The sequence below is a fragment of the Thermobia domestica genome, chromosome 8 (assembly GCF_964235325.1).
Source record: "Thermobia domestica chromosome 8, izTheDome1.hap1.1, whole genome shotgun sequence".
NCBI lineage: Eukaryota > Metazoa > Arthropoda > Insecta > Zygentoma > Lepismatidae > Thermobia > Thermobia domestica.
The window spans coordinates 66,805,293-66,821,176 of NC_137461.1; the positions used below are offsets into that span (position 1 = coordinate 66,805,293).

General features: G+C 36.5%; 1 protein-coding gene across 2 annotated transcripts in view; it reads right to left on the reverse strand.

Moving 5' to 3' along the window:
* LOC145692973 (muscleblind-like protein 1) overlaps positions 1 to 15,884 on the reverse strand; it is a 1,077,958-nt gene that overhangs the window by 810,210 nt on the left and 251,864 nt on the right. The gene's annotated exons all lie outside the window — the stretch shown is intronic.

Sequence of the window (15,884 nt, forward strand, 5' to 3'; positions counted from 1 at the left end):
AGTTTGGCCAGATATTTCAATCAAAACAGCCCCAATGTTGCCGCCAAAACCGACTGGAAGGAACTTGCCTAGATGTGCCGTTTGGGGAAGTGCATTTGTTTCTATTAGAAGAGCTCTGTCTTGAAAAATCCTGTCTTGACTCTCATGAGCAAACCAAGTTACGGCAATACTTTGGATTGTTGTATTAACCCTCAATGCCATAAAAAAAATCACTAGAAATATCATAACATAGATTCATCAGTAACAACAATATCGAAAGAACCCTTCCTGAACCAACGAGGAATTCAATTTTCTCTCAATAAGGACATGAAATAACATCAGTTCTATGATCAGGGGATTAACTTTCTGTGTATGTTTTCTAATTTCAACAGATTACTAACTAGCTATATAGATGAACTACTCACAATCACAGTCAATCGATCGCTTCAATTCAAGTTCCTTGCTTCTTCTCTCTCTCTCTCTCTCTCTCTCCATCGTCCCTGAGAATCTATCCTAAACCTTAATCTCTTGCAGTCTTCCTGCTTCTACAATAACTCGCCCTTTCCTACGCGATTTCCCCCTTTTATCAATTTTTTCTCTCTTTCTTTTGCTTGCTTCGAGCAACTTCTGTATAGCAGTGTATTAGTCAACTTCAGTTTTTCCAAGTTCAGCTTGATTACTTTTACCATTCTTCGCTTTTCCTTTTGTGACTCACATCACATTCATTGTGTGATGTTACAGCAACATTATAACAGATATAAAGATACTCTAATCCAGTTTATGGACAACAGTTTTATTAGAAACATTTGTTTTCTTGCTGAAACATTCTAAATATTTCCAATCATTAGTTTCGTGTTCTCTTTATATTGGAAGCCTTACTACGAGTATGTTGATATTAGGGGGAAGATGTGAAGTACATTACATCTTTAAAAAAAATCGTGGGCAGCAGGGACTTATGGCATGGTTCTTTAATCCAGTTCTAAAGACGAAATAGTATTATGGAGAATGATGCGTTTGTGTGAGTCGTTCCTATATTGTGATCATTGAATCCACCAAACAGTGATGAATTTAGCTATATCTATCGCAGACTCTCCATGACCTCACCATGTAGAGATCTGCACGGGCTCGGGCCGTGAATTTTTAAATATACAACCATATTTCTCGGGCCTTTTCGGGACTAACTTTGTTAAATATACTGTACAACTATATTTATTGCACCATTCTTTCTGCAGAACTTTTAAAGCACAACTGCAAAATTAAACCTCTAATTGCTATAAATAAAAATACAATTTTGCGTTAATTATTAAGTTTCTGTAATTCGGGCTTATTTCGGGCTAATTTGATTATGACACGAGCTCGGGCTTAAATGCTAAAACATATTTCGGACTAGGGTCGGGCCTCACATTGTAAATTCACGGGCCGGGCCGGGCTCGGGCGAAAAATTCAGGCCCGTGCAGACCTCTATCACTATGTGCTTCCCTAAGACAAACAGCATATAATGAAAATCAAAACAAAGCTCTTATTTCACATTCCATTGTTATGCTCATTAGGTTAAAGGATTAATGAAAATATATAGTATACTACCCATAAGACAAGACAGGATTTTTTCTTGATGATATACGAGACAAAAACAGAGTTCTTAATAAAAATCTACTTTTCAAGATATACAGCTTTTTTATGGCACCTTTTCGAGATGAGACAGCACCAAAATTCATCTCGTCAGCAACACTAACAGAAGATGACTATGATAGTATTGATAGAGTAAGAATGTAGGAAGAAACGGGAAAACTTGTAAGAAACATGGACACAGTGTTGTCCACCATAAATTCAAATGTTCTATTATCGAACCTCCTCGAATCCTCGTCGAATCATGCTCTACTACTGACCCATCGTGCTCCGTTAATGTACATTGGCATAGGTGTATAATATTGATATTCATACCTCTAATTTTTGAAAAAGTCCCTTTCTAGATTTTCAAAAACTCCCCTGGGAAAATTTCAAATTCAAAAAATGAAATGAAATGAAATCTTTAACGTCCCATGATTATGCCAGTTAGGCTAAAGGAGACGGTGATAATGAGAAATGAGTGAAATCGCGGAATGAAAAAGTGGGAGGAAACGGGAGAACCCCGAGAAAACCCACGAACACGGTGTTTGTCCACCACAAAATCCACAAGCTGGCTGGGATTGAACCAGGGACCCGAAGCACCGAAGGTGAACGCTCCACCACTGAGCCATTGCGCCCCCAATTTCAAATTCAATGTACACATTTGCCACTAGTCAACCATATGACAAGAATGCTCCTACATGAAGTCCCAAGTAAGAAGGAATGTACGAGAATGCAGGAAATAACTTTTTAATTATCCCTTAAGACTTTAAAAGTGCTGTGTAGCAAACTTTCTAACCTAGACATGATTTCGCAGGTGCAGTACAAGCTAAGTAGTTAAACTACCACAGCTGTTAATGACGATTACCTAAACTGCTTCTGAAACGTGGAACACAATCGATGTATGGACAAGGGGAATGAAAAGAAGGGTATGATACCAATACGTTGCTGTGTGGTAAAAAGGATGGATAAGCAGACGTGAGTAAACAATCGATTGCTCCTATAGTGCATAAACTGACGTGAATGTATACAATGACGTGGCAACACCGCAGCACTCTCATTTGCTAACAACATTTAAAGCAAACTCGGAACGTCGCCTTCAAAGGCTATAAACACTGTCCCTTAGCACAGTAGGCTACGGTATTAGACATAGTGGTTTACTGATTAAACACATTTCAATTTCGACGATTAGGTGAACAAACAAAAATGCATGATTTTCGGTATGCATGGATCCACACACTGCTATCCATAACCTTTTACATGCAGACAAATTGTTTGTTTAGCGTGCAATGCTTACATATACAATTTTTGGGTTAGTAGTTATTGATGGTAAATCACAAATGATCCATATCTAGGTGTTACCACGGATCAGTTTGTGCCCTTTTTGTTTGATACGGGTATCTACAGTACATGGAACTGTGTTGGTTCCATAATGATAACGTTAGCGGTTGGTCTCAAACCGTGAAAGTCGTCTTGTAGTGTTCGAAAGAGATGTTCGACAATCATGGTTTGTTACCACGAAGTATGTGGTGAAGACATTGGATAACTACACCTGTCGGCTGACCTAAACTACATTCTTCTCTAGAACCACTGATCGTTTAAACGGCAGAGTATTTGCGAACAAGTCAGAAACACTTCCTGATATTCGGAAAGAAACCAGTTAAGAAATCTTTTCCATTTCAGAAGATACCCTGCAAAGTGCTCTGCGTAATTTCGTTATCTGTCTGCAATACGATATTGCGGTGTAAGAAGTATATATCAAATATATTGCAACATACATTCCTACACCTGTGGGAACATTCACAAGATAATCAACTTTCGATTACACGTATTTTTACACTAGAGTCCCGTTTAACCGAATTTGATGAGACTGATGGTTCTTCCTTGAATGAAAATTCAGTTACCCCGGAATAAAGGTCTTTAAATGCAAAGTACTGCATATTTATATACAAATCTCAACTAGTACAGTACAGTACATGAGCTAAAAATAGGTGGGGGTGGAGTAGTGGGCGAGTACAGCCAACGCATCGTAGCATAAACTCTTTTAGATAAATAACTGTTAGACCAAAACAAAAGCTGTACATTGTTGGTGTTTTTAAATAAAAGTCGTGCACAAGTAAAGGGATTTGGTCAACCTAGAAATTCCGTTAAACGGGACAATCTTCGTCCTACATTATGCACCATATATAATAATGTAGGAAGTAATGTAAATACAGAACGAGCTTTTCACAATTGAGTAACATTTTACAGAAACAACAAAGAGTATTGACTTGCTATTTAAAGTACGTTTTGGGAATCAACACAATTATGTGAAACAACTATATAGCATATACAATAACAGAAGTAAATGAAATAAAGAGGCGAAAGTGTTCTTTAGAAAAAGAGAGACTTTTCAGACAAAATCAAACATCAACATATATATATATATATATACACAATTTTTACTTGACATTCTCTTGTTTATAAAACAGAAGCAAGAAGTAAACGAGACAAAAAGAAACGTTTGCGAGAGCAATGAAATTCAAATCTCAATATCATGTTACATTTTTGTCTTTATTTCTTTACCATCCTCATTCCGGGCTTAGCTTTCTCTCTCTCTCTCTCTCTCTCTCTCTCTCTCTCTCTCTCTCTCTCTCTCTCTCTCTATATATATATATATATATATATATATATATATATATATATATATATCGCGGTATATAAAAGTATGTATATGTCTCATCCTTGACATCTAAAGGAAACATATTTTAGGAAATAGCATTCATTTTTACGAAGCATCTATCTCAAACTGTACGCCTCGTTAAGCTGCAAATAGCCAATTTTCCTGTAAGTCGTTTCAAATGCTCCAACATGAAGCAAGCAAAGAGGAGTTGCTCGGAGAGAGGGAGAAAGTACAGGAGGTGGGTTGGAAGGGGCACAAGCTCCCGTTCCAGAAAAAAAAAATCTTAAAGAAAAAAGTAAAAGAAAAATCGATCTCAAACGCCATAGAAGGAACAAGATTTCCCCCCATGACCTCCAACTACCACTTTTCACTGCAGTCTGTCTATTCTAACTCCCTCTATAGTCTCGACAAGAAGCACCAGAACAGTACGCGGGGGAAGAGAACAAAAGCAACCCAATCCGAGTTCCTCTGTTCAAACTTCAACCCACTGATGACGTTCCTAAGAATCTCGAGTAATCTTAAACCACTACCATACAAGTTTAGCTCGTAAGGATTACGATTAGTCACTGCGAAGTGTGATATGCTTTACTTTACTTCCTAAAATATTAATTACAGGTTCTACTGAAACAAGAGTAACCTGCTACATATTTACCTATAGGTACATTCTAATTATAATGCTCTTTGTTTATCTATCTATCTATCTATATCTATATATCTATCTATCTATATATATATATATATATATATATATATATATATATAAATATATATATATATATATATATATATATATATATATATATATATAACAGATACGTCCACGAATAAGATAAACTCGGGCAATTTCGTGATAATTACACAGTTTATGATTATGAACTTATCCTGACAACAAGATGAGGACAAATTAATTCTCATAGAGGATAGATGAGTGTAGTTAAGCGCAAGCCAAGAAACGATTACAGCGGTCTACTGAATTTTGAACGAAATAATTCAACAGATTACGTTATTATTGCTTCAACGCGAAGTATGAAGAACGTTCTGTTTGTTTTCGAATGAATGAACAGTTTTGTGTCTTGAAGAATTTGAGGGTGAAATTAGAAAGGTAAGTGAGGGACCATTGTTTCAATCCATATAAATTTTATCAATATACTGTCACAAGTTCTCAAATAAATCCTTAAATTGGGTGTTTGTTTTCTTAGAGTTTCACTCAATAACCAGCATGATACGTGAAATTTGCAGTTGTTTCATCACTGAAGTGAGAAACAATGCAGGTTTATTTGTTTCAATGCGGTATTTCACTTTAACATAGAGAAGTAAATCTACAACAAAGAAAGCAAGACTCCTATACAGAAGTCCCGTTCAGCCAAGCACTATTGGGAGCCACATAAATCAGTACAAGCACTAGATAAGACACAATTTAACAGGACACCCAGATACAGAGCTCTGAGAGTGCCGTCCCGGAGAAGACCAAAATAATACGTCTATAATATAATAATAGATAGAATAGTACCAGCAGTGCCCCCCTGAATATGAAGTGTGCTCCCCCGGGAACATTGTTTCTAAAAGAAACACTGTCCAGATAACTCTAAGCGTCAAGAAGAAAAGGTAAAAAGCACGAGATTAACGAAGTACCCCAGCCATCGTGCTCGACGATGTGTTTTGGCCCTTCCTGCCCTAAAGGAATCAGTGATGCACGCCGAAACACTCAACATTATCGATGTGGTTCTTGCTTTGGCCTTTATGATAATGATTGCACGGTGAAGATTAGATTGAATGTTTACAGTGTATTGATGGTTTCACCAGCCGTGCTAACCACTGACAAAATACAAATAGAATTCAACGTTTGCTTCAGTTGGTATCCTTATGTAGAGACGAAAAATGACACTGGGTTAATTTTTACAGAAGGGGTCTACTCTTAACTTATTTTACCCTAATCTAAACTTTTCGATGGGCATGAAGATGAATTCGAGTGAGTTATGCAAAGTAAACCCAATGACTGAAACAGGTTATAATGAAAACGACTCTACAGTTGCCAATAAGTAACGTTACGTTTAGCGTTTAATCATTATATCTGTAATATTGCGAATTTAGCCGTATAGTATCACAAAATTACCCGAGTTACAGAGTTTGAAGAAACTTATAGACTTTTTTCAACTATATATATTTGACGCTCAGGTATACACTGGATAAAATGGGCTTCAATCCTGCTTTACACTGGATAAAGCGGCACACTATGGTTGATCATATCCTGGATCCGACACTGTATATATATTGCATAAATATAATTTTTTTCTTCTGCAAACTCTGTTACTTTATAACATGTATCCTCCCCCTTAATACATGTCGATATCCAACGTACTTCTCCGTTTCCTTTCCATGTATCGGTAGGTTAGAAACTTTAATTCACAAATATACCCGACGATACCTTACTTACTTCCTCCTACATGTTAGTTCAGTGGTTTAAAGCTGTGCAACACGACGGCCTAAAGCGCCATGGCAGGCTTTTGGGGACTATGCGAAATAGCATTCCAGGTTAGAGTTGAAGTCTCTGACCTATTTTTCTATCTATTATATTTTATACGCCATGGAACACACAGAGGCACCGCAAACTGAAAAAAAAGTTCAGAAACCACAGTTGTAAATCCTATTCCATTTACTACCGATACTAAGATAATGCTGGTCACTGTACATTACAGTTAACTTAATTAATTTTATAATACATGCAAGAAATGGAAAATATTTATTACTGCGAGAAACTGCTTAGCTGCCGAAACAGATTGGGTATTAGAAACCGGAGTCAATCTATCGTTTCAATTCTCCCAGCTTATTCTGACATTTTCCCCTTCACATAACACTAACTACCATTACGTGAACAGTTTATTGTTCCGCAGAAAAAGCATACACTCAAATCAACCCTTCATGTCGTGGCTCCTTTCCGTTCAGTTACCGATAATTCTGATACACGTACTTTGGCTAATAATTTTCCACATACTCAGGTATTGCATGAAAACAATTCTACGTGAAAGACGAAAATTGCCACGAATAATTTAACATAAATGAAGAATTTCAACGAATGAAAGTTAATTTGAATCAACGTTTGAGACAATAAAACAGTTTTCATTACATTTTGGCACCGTAACAGTGTCTTCTTCAAACGGCTCAATCATTGTTACTTATACAGAAGATAAAGTGGGATATAATGTGCGAATATTTCCATGTCATCCCCGTTGGTCTAATGTCTAGCTCGCGCGCCTTTGGTGCACCCAGTTGCAGGTTCGATCCCCGATGGAACAACACAGAACGTATGACGGTCGTAGTTCGGATTCTACCGTAAACTGTAAATGTCTCATGTGGCCTTGCTGAAAAGAGACGCTAAGTTTCAATGAGCAAGCAAACAACAAAAAATTCCCTGAAAAATAAGCTTATACTTGAATCAAGAAAAGAGCTTCTACCATTCAATGTACAGAACAAAAATGCATTTCTGTGCGTGTCTGTGTGACGACTGTTTCATGATGTATTCGTGTTTAAAAAAGTACGACTTTTTGATTATACTTGATATATTTTTCTTTTAGGTTAACCAGTCATCCCTATTGTTTGATATTAAAATTGGTCATGATTATGTAAAAAGAAAAAAAATCTGCTCTCTTCTACTGTGTACACTAACCACATATGTTTCAATAAGTCAATCAGTGTTCAATTACTTTTTTTCTTTTAACATTGTAGAGTCGCTGACAAACACATCATACAAACTCCTATCTCTATATACTCTTTCATAAGCAGCTTTCCAAATATAGGTTCTATTCGAATAGGTTTCTTGGCGCAGTGAATTATCGGAAATTGTATTCTATTCAAAAATGAAATGAAATCTCTAAGTTTTACGTCCCACGATTATGCCGGTTATGCTAAAGGAGATGGTGATGATGAGAGATGAGTGAAATGGTGGAATGAAGAAAGTGGGAGGAAACGGGAGAACCGCGAGAAAACCCAGGAGCACGGTGTTTGTCCACCAGAAAGTATACACAGCGCGAGCTCGGATCGAACCAGGGAACCCAAGCACCGGAGGTGAACGCTCTACCACTGAGCAACCGCGCTGTATTCTATTCAACTTATATTATTCCGAAGTTATTAACACGTTACTTTTGCTGATGACTGTACATTACGGCGGGTTAAATGAATTATTTTGTTCCACACACACACGACGAATAAAGATGTATATTTTCTTAGGGGAAAATTGCTAAACTTCCAAGACTAGCTGGGCTGGATGATCTATCACACTCAACCCAAGGTCAATCGATCGTCTGAATTCTCCAGAGTTTATTACAAGCTCTCTTACAATATCTTCTCTTGGCGATAAACCATTTTGAAAATTATGACCCATGGTAGGATTACACTTACTTCTACTGTATATCAAGAACAGTCACCAAGAAGAAAAATTAAGATCCAATCCAAACCCTCTGTGAAGGATTTGTCCTAGGTCAAAAGTGCCTTTACATCGAAAGAATATTCAAGGGCATGGGAGAGTACAATGGTAACCAACAATAAAATCAATGTTGGTTACCAATGTATTCACCCATGCTCTTCTCTTAATTATCGTGTGCAAATTACTAATTGTGTAATGAATGGATTATTGTATATTTCTTGCATACGTAGTATTCTAATCTTAATTTTTAATATATCCCTCTGATTTCTTTATCAAGCGAAAAGAGTAAGAAATGGCCGCTCCATTCCTGTTCTACTGGAACGAAACTTGAAACAGTAACCAGATTTACTCGTGAACACCTAGGAACCCTAATTGACAGCAAAGAAGAAACGATAATTGCAAAAACGAAATCATCACAGGATCTTTTTCTTTTCAGTAGAATCTTTCTACCTAGAGCAGTGTTTTCCAACCTCACCCTTATGGAGACACTCTATTACTAGTATAAACACACTTTTACATGATACCAGTGCCGGGTCCACGGGGAAGGCGATGAGGGCGACCGCCATCTAAAAGGTTATTTTTTTTCAAGCTCAGCAATTTAGCATCACATTACAATTAATAATTAATTGTATTATTATTATTATTATTATTATTATTATTATTATTATTATTATTATTATTATTATTATTATTATTGTTGTTGTTGTTGTTGAAGAAAATACAATTCAAGAGAAACAGAAACAAGTAACGTATCCCAATGAAGCATAATCTCGCTTTCCGGCTCAGAAGATCTTCATTTAGAAATCTAGTCAGCTCTTGGGCTCACCTCACTGACCTCGCAAGGTTTTGTGCTATTTTCTCAAAGGTCAAATGCATATATTAGGAAGTAGTGTTTCAGCCAACATTACACCGTACATATACATATACACACAGCCACACACACACACACACAAACACTACAAAGGTATGGTTGATTTAGTAGTAGAAACAACAAGGAACTAAATAATATTATGTATGGTTTATCTTTCACAACTTCTACAGCTACGTAGTTTAGACCGCGATAAAAAGGCTTTCTTGTTGTTGGAGAAATTCCACGTGATCAGTGTTATGTGTTAGTGTATATTCTCGAAGCCCCCCCTGGAGCGAACCATCCTATTTCATCTGTATAATCTGAACAAACAAGCTGACAAAGGAGGAGCGCGTATACACAAGGAACAGGACACTAATATGATCAAAAGGTTTGTCCTCTTCGCAGCGGAAGTGCGTGTGATATTCCCGGTTCTTCTTCCGACTGACCTCATCCTCTGGATCGATAGAGGAACACGGCGACGAGAAAGAGACGTGCATGTGTATGGCTATGTGTCTGTGTGTGTGTTGTGTTGTGTGCAGTATGGTCACTGAAAGGTCTTCCCTTGAAGATTTCCACGATTCTCTCCGCCCTCAACGCTAAGATTCTGAAACGTAGGGGAGAAACGACCAACAACAGATAACACAATTCGTTGGATTTATTCTTTCCTAAGAGTAACAAACCTAGTTTCTCTTTTTTTAAAAAAATCAAAACATAGCATGTACAGTGTAGAAGTAATATGTACTGTACAATATTCATAGAAATTACAATAAATCACCAACTATGATGTAATCAAATATTTGCTAAATCACAATCCCCCTTATGCAGAGTTGTTTTGACGGGTGATTAGTACCATACTAGAGAGCTCGACTAACATATGTTTCCTGCAGTAGTCAAGCCTTTAGTATAACGCTAAACATACTTCAATACGACTCTGCATAAGGCCCAATAAATTTAATGTAACGAAAAGAATACGACTAACATTACCGTTAACAACAATTAATTGTTACTAGTATTGGTTACTATTTGGATTTCTACTATATTCCAAGCATTACGCTATAATGCATTGCAATTTAGCAACAAGCCATGGCAGCACATTTACTAAATGTAGTATTCCGAAATAATTCTACTTATAAATCTTAGTGTAGGAAAGCAATGGAATGGATATTGTTCTTTGATATTTTCGAATTTATCGATTCTCATCAAGACAACTAAAGCAACCATGTTCAAAATAGTTGACTATCCAGTTTTATGTAGAGATATCTTTTTTTTACGGAAAGTTAAATACAAGGCAGTAAATGATGAGATATTCTTTTGTGAAGGAAGCTATAAGACGGACAACAGGTATTGTCCATACGTCCATCATCGTAATATCCTAACGAAAACCTATGAAATTAACCACCTCTACTCTATTCGCATTCTAGATATTAAAATCGAACTCCTTCGCGATATAAAACTCGTAAATAGTCAGACGATGGGCATATACTGCATATTCAACAGAGTGACAGGTGGTCAGCATATTGGCTCGAGCGCAATAATTTCTGCGCAGCGCCATGATTCGTGGAATCGGTCGTTTTCATCACGAATTGGCATGTCTTTAACTCTTCGATCACTCTTATCGTGTACAATGAATGGACAAGACTCTCATCACTCAAGCACCTTCAAAACAAGTAGCCAGGATTTGGAGCAGCATGGCCAAGGTTAATCACCGAAATAGTAGATCGAAAACATTACGAACAATTATCAGAGTTCAGCCAAACTTACGCATGCAATGTGTACTGTTTAAGAGTCTTGTTGGAACCAAATGCTGTCAAACAAATTTTGCCTGAACTTCTGGGGTCGATTTCGCAGTTCCTTTGGAGACCTTGAAATCGATAGTTTTTGCCCATTGTTTGAATATGAACAGTTTAAAGACATCAAAATTTTGTGAATTACGCGCGATACCGGCAAGGCACGATGCTTCACATCACAGATGCCATCCACTGCCGTCTCTGATAGTCTTCACCATTCGGAAGGATACCATTTTCAAGACACGCTGATTGATGTACATTGCAAATGAAATAAAATGTGATTTTGCAGAATCTTTCATGGTCCAATAATTTTTACAAGCTTTAATTAGTAGATACAAACGTCCCACCCTGTATATACACAAAGTATTTCGAAACAAAAATTCAGACATAAACATGAAATAACAAAAAGGATATATGGGTATATTTAACACAGTACACGACACAACAGCAACAAAATCTCACCTCCACCCAAGGGAAAAAAAAAAAAAAAAAAAAAACAGACGTGTTACGTAATATGCATTGGAAACTGTCAAAATTTGACAATAAAATACCAGTTTGCTAGAACATATATACACAACCACGAATTTTAACAGTTTATAGAAAAGCTATATATATAATTTATACACAAATCTTTCACTGGGTTTTGGGAACTGACAAGGAGAAGAAGAACCAAAAGAAAGAAAGACTAAAAGCTAAAGTTGCATGAGGAGTGAAGCAAGAGATTGGATGGAATATTTAGAATTACTTGGGTCTTTTTGAGAGGCTCCCAAAGCACCCACGCACTAAGAATGTGTTCCAATCTGTTAGGCATAGCTCACGTCACGAACCTTGCTTGTAGCCAGCGACGGAAAAAGTTAAAATTAGATTTTCCTTTGAGATGAGAAAAGAAGCATCTGCTACGAACAAAAATGGCTCCAATACCCGAAAGTGCGTTTCTGCATCCGTAATCATAAAGATTTCTTATATGAAAAAAAAAAAAAAAAAAAACTGTGCGTGTAAAGATTTAAGAAAGAAAGACATTGGTCGTTTCTCTATATACACAAAATAAAAGACATAACACCCTACATTAGTTTTCTAATTCGATCATCCGCATCCTAGTAAATTATATCTTAGGGATTTTTTTTTTTCAAGAGAAATGAATAATTACATATTATATTCATAAATACTTATTACTGAATATGAAAAAAAAATATATAACCGAAAACATTCTTCCTAACGAACTGTCCTTTCTGGATTTTCCGACAGAAGCAATGACTATATACACACAATAGAGATGTTTTCGAGAAATTCATAAATTTTCTATTTTGGGTCACACTCTAAAAAATAAAACACTATTTAAACACTTTTAGTAAAATAGTGATGGGAAAATTGATGAAATTGTGTTTATAAAGTGTACTTTGCGTGTCCAAAAGCGTTCATTCTCTAAAAGCAGTATTTATTATGATATATTTAAAATACTTCTCGGCAAACAGTTCGAAAACAAAGTGATGACATACATTTTGCACATTATGTACATAAATTTGAGACATACTAATAGTATATGTGTAAACTGGAGGTGTTCAAAGAGTGTCGGTAATATGTAAAGTGTCCTACTGTGTCTAAAAGTAGTTTCTTTATTTTTTGCAGTAAAAGTAGTAAGGGTGATGATTAGAAAGAATCTCTTCACCCTGTGTCGTGTGGACAATTGGGGAAACTACTTTTAAAAGAAGCGCATTCCAGTCAAGAAAACTAGCAACACCAAAGTAATAGTACCAGCGAAAGTATTGATCAAGTGTCCACAGATATCCAAACTCGCAAGTCCAACTCTCGGGCTCAAGATCAATAACACACCATAACCCTTGTAGTGAGCGCGAGCCTCAATGAGGTTAGTGATCGCGAGACCATGAGAGCACAAGTCTCACTGAGGACAGCGAGCTCGAGCGATTGCTAACCTAAGACAGTGTGAGCCTCACTTTGATTAGTGAGCGTGAGCTTCATTAAGTATAATATGCCTGAGCTTGAGCAAGCCTGAATGAGCTCCGGTTTCAAAATGGCGTTAACAATATATCCCTAACTGCTCATTGTAACTGTGGAACTAAAACCTGGACAAAGCACTTGCCTTGCTTATGAAGACATGTTATCTCGAGTTTGATGAATAGTCAACGCGCGTAGCGTAGTCGCTTATGCTCTTGCTTTAGTTCCTGGTGGGAAAAAGCTGTAGAAGCTTATTCATGCCAGCCATCCTGAGTGAGGTTTCCCAGGCTTTCCTCATTTACATTAAGCAAACACCGAGATCGTACCTAACGTAATAATCCCATACTGCTTCCTTTCCTTCCTATTTCTTTCTTCTTCAATTTCCCGGGTAGTGTGATCGCGAGAGACGCCATCCCTTATACGAGACAGACTAAAATGGCCAAAGATACCGAAAGCCTAGATATTCAATTCCCAATCCTAATTGAGTCTGATGAAGGCATTGAGGTAACTTGTCTGACGACGACAACGATATATTGACGAAACTGTAACACAGATTAATAGTAGCGTCAAGGAGAAGATAAATTTCTCGCTTCATCTCGATTCTGGTTTCAAAAACAAGACGAAAAGCATATTTTCAACTTTAAGAGGAGGAAGAAACATGACAATTATCGACTCGCTTTCCAGACGAAACGAGAAATTTGTTGAATCTCGTGAACAGTGGCGTATTTAAGGGGGGCTTCCGGGCCCACCCCGAAATTTTATTTACTACTTTAAAATAAATTAAACATTTTGCAGAATTTTCACATTTCCTGGAATAAAGTTAATTAAGCTCTCCCAGAAACAAAATCGTAAATACGCCATTGCTCGTTAAGTCTCAAATGCTGTTTTAGTCTTACATAAGTCATACTATAAAAACTATAATTTTGATAATGTGATTGTAAGAACATTTATCAACGTTTAAAGATTCGCAAATCATTACATAATATACCGGTACTCCAATAATAACAAATGAAATTTAAATGTTGTTATATTACATCCTTCGTGGACTTCTCGAGACCTGGAAGGATTGATGAGTTTAAAATGAAATTTAAAAAAAAAAAAAAATGATCGCATAAAATTTATACAACGAGACAAGATGGAAAAATCTTTCCGAGAATCGAGACGAGACAAGAACTTCGTGGGCAACATTACAGATTAATAGTAGTAAGTGTCTGCTTTGGTCAGATACTATTTTTTATTTGACTTATCCCCAACTTAAAATCGGCTTACGGCCTTCGGGAACTCATGTGTCAAGGACTTCAGATACGCAATATCTGAATGACAAAAGAATATCTTTGAAAAGAATATTGAAAAGAATACATATTTCGGTTCTCTCAAACAAAGAGTGTTGGCTGAATACTTGCAATGATGATAATAATAATGATGACTGAAAATACAAAATATGCTATCGCTTAGTCACACAAAACAACAGAAACAATGCCCCTCTCCTAATATGAACACATCTACTTAGTTAACATGGTTGTTCAGTACGTATGTGTTCGTTCTATTGGGTGTTTATTTTTGAAACTCGTGAGCAAAGTTTGTTTTACAGGCTGATGGATGAGAATTTGTTCTCTACAAAAGACATTGCTTTGTTTGCTTTTTAACAACCTCCCTCAGTTTTTTCGTTTCCTTCCTTCTTTTCTGGCTAAAATAACACAAAATAATCTCTATATCAACTAAACAAACTCTTCAGGAAGGCAAAACATAACAATCTTTTGACATTTCCTCTGTTAATTCAAATAACACAAAAATATTAATTTAACTCAGTGTTTAACAGAAGAAAAGTCTCGGAAAGCAAACGATTTATCTTTTTGCACTTGAGTTAAATTGAAGATTAATTATGATTTTCAAAACGGTAACATAGTATAAGCATTATTATGCCCACTAATAATCTATATCTTATTATATATAAAATACTGTGTGTGTGTGTTTGTGTGCAGAGACTTTTTTCTAAGAGAAGTCACCTGGAGCCCCAAATTTTGTACATAGCTAGATCTTCACCAGATCTAATTGCGTATGAAGCCGTTTTCTCGATTTTCGGAAGGGATCAACATTCATGTAAACAATATAGAGTCAAATCACAGCACCAGTGAGTTAGGCAAGCCATCCATTTTTTAGACCAGGTTTCATTAGTCTTCTAAACTTTGCATTCTTCTGGATCAACCTTATTCTTCCCGTGCGGAAAAAAGGCATTGTTTATTGTTCTAGCATACGATGCAGTTTTTTCAATCTTCAACTCGAGGCAGATTGTGAGGTGACACATTCTGAAGGTTCAACAAGAATTTTAGGAATGATCAAAAAAAAAAAAAATGTATGAAAAGCTTGCGATCTCGGCCAAAAGTTTTAGGAATAATCAAAAGAAATGGATCAAAAGATTGCGATCTTGGCTAATAATTAGTTTTTGGATCGAGGGTCTCACAATTTTTGAACGGCCCTTAAATCGAGTTTTCGTATTTTCTACAGTATAAGCACACCGTACTGAGTAAAGTGATAGTTTAGGTTTGGCTACACTATATGTAATTCTCCAGATGTAAGGCGTACAAAAGAAGTTTGGATTGAAATATATTGGATCTTTTGATCCAGCAA